Below are 2,094 nucleotides of genomic sequence, written 5' to 3'. Positions count from 1 at the left end.
CTAACATTTCAAATTTAAAACAGTATAACAATAAGTAGGCGTAATTCATATAATGTCTATTTAAACATGAACTCAGTTGAAAACAACTGAAAATTTTGAACAAACAACAAACATAAAATAATTTGTCACATAATTAAAAAACACAAAATCATTTACATCCTAAATAACATTCTAAATATTAGATATAAAGAAGGATATATTAGTCAAATCGATACATTGAATTTAAACGCATTTCTCCAAAACGAAAAACTAGGTCACAGTATACAAATATTATAAGGTTGGAGCCAGCAAATAATTACAAATAGTAATGAAAGAATTAATATTTCATGAAAAATAAAAGCTATAGTATTACTTAAAAAATTTACATTGAGCTTAGGAATAATATAATATTTTTACTTAGTTTTCTGTATTTAAAGATATTTACTGCAATGTCCAGTTTATGCTTATTTTTGTGTGTACGGCCTAAGTTGCATCTGTTTATTGAAAATAAAATGGCTTATAAATGAGAAATTTATTTTAAATACTGTTTAACATGAATTTATAATTTAAAAAAATATTAAAAGTTAATAAATATTAAAAGATTATAAGAAAGGCAACGTTTATAGAATTCTCTCACTTATCAAAATTTTTCCAGAAAAAAATAAATCTTTTTTATTTTTTGTTGAATTTTGTGTGCAACAAAACAGATTTTATAATCTTAAACAATTCAGCATTTCTTGAAATGCAAATGGTTTTGGAAATCATTGCATGTATTTGCGCACAATTTATATTGCAAAATAATAATATCTATTGGAAATTAATGCTGCAGTAGCAGCGCAAGCATCTACTGCTACTCTTGCAATTCAGATAGTCAGGTTGCGTAAAAGGCTAGCCATAAGCAAGTATCTGCCTGAAACATTAGCAATTGTGAGAACAATGAAACGAACAGGAAAAGCATTTTGCAGGGGCGTTGTTGCATGAAATCTCAAACGTCAAAACCGCTCCCACTATTTCGAATTCATTTTATTCTGCTTGTTCCAGTTGGTTAGCTTGAAGCAACGCTAACTAGCGGAAACATCTGCCATTGCGAGAAAAGTAAAAAGAACAGAAAGAAATTGTTTTCCAGTGGCATCGCTTGAAATATATATATATCATTAACCCGTGCCCCTTCAATTCAATTTCTTCTACTTGTTTCAACTGGTTAACTATTCTCAACTGTCGTTCAAATAATCATATATCACTTGAGATTTGCTGAATAAAATAATTTCTGTGATATAACTAACAAGTAAATTTTTTCAGATATGAAAATCAATAAAAAATGAATAACTTTAACTTATTAGAATAGTATTTTTGATTGTAAAACTCAAATATGAAGCATCATTTGTGTAAACTGCACTTCATTTAAATATAAAACAAAACTTTTGTCACATTTTGATATATTCTTTTTCATTTTTTCATATACTGCATAAAACTTGGAAAAAAAATCAAAATTTTATTTTTATTATAGCTTTTATGTCAGAGATAATCATTTAATACAAACAGAAATAGACGGCAAACAACACCAGGGAAAACATTACATTGGCGAGTGTATGCTAACACAGCCGTTTGCCCAGTGCAGCGATTCGATCTTGATCTGCCAATAGGCGTTCTAGTGACGTTGGAATTCAGCGAATTCATCCATACGTTTGACTTCTCTGTCCAAAATGGACTCTGCAGCCAACAGCATGTCCTGGTCAATCTTCCCGAATTCTATACCCATAGTTCGTCGTATACGGTGATCGGCTGCTCCAGTTGTTCAAAAAATGACGCGCGGGAGCAGGAAACGGTATCCAACAGTTAAGATCGGCGGCATGTGTCACATACTTCGACCAAATGTTCAGCACTGTCACCAGTTGGCTCCTAATTAAAGTGCATGGTTCCGATGTAGGCAGGTTCACTTCATTCGAGTGCCGCACAGCCGTCAGGCGTTGATATCCGTTCATGAAGTAAATTCTGTTTCTACCACAGAACTAATGTCCATCAGCTTTAGTTTTTCTCTCAAACTAAATAGCGGCTCCTAATGATTTAAATAATGTTCGGCTCGTTGTTGACGCTGAAAATATTCAGTCCGCTAAG

This window comes from Trichinella spiralis (assembly GCF_000181795.1).
Source record: "Trichinella spiralis strain ISS 195 chromosome Unknown Scfld6794, whole genome shotgun sequence".
Classification (NCBI taxonomy): Eukaryota; Metazoa; Nematoda; class Enoplea; order Trichinellida; family Trichinellidae; genus Trichinella; species Trichinella spiralis.
This window is presented reverse-complemented; position numbering follows the sequence as displayed.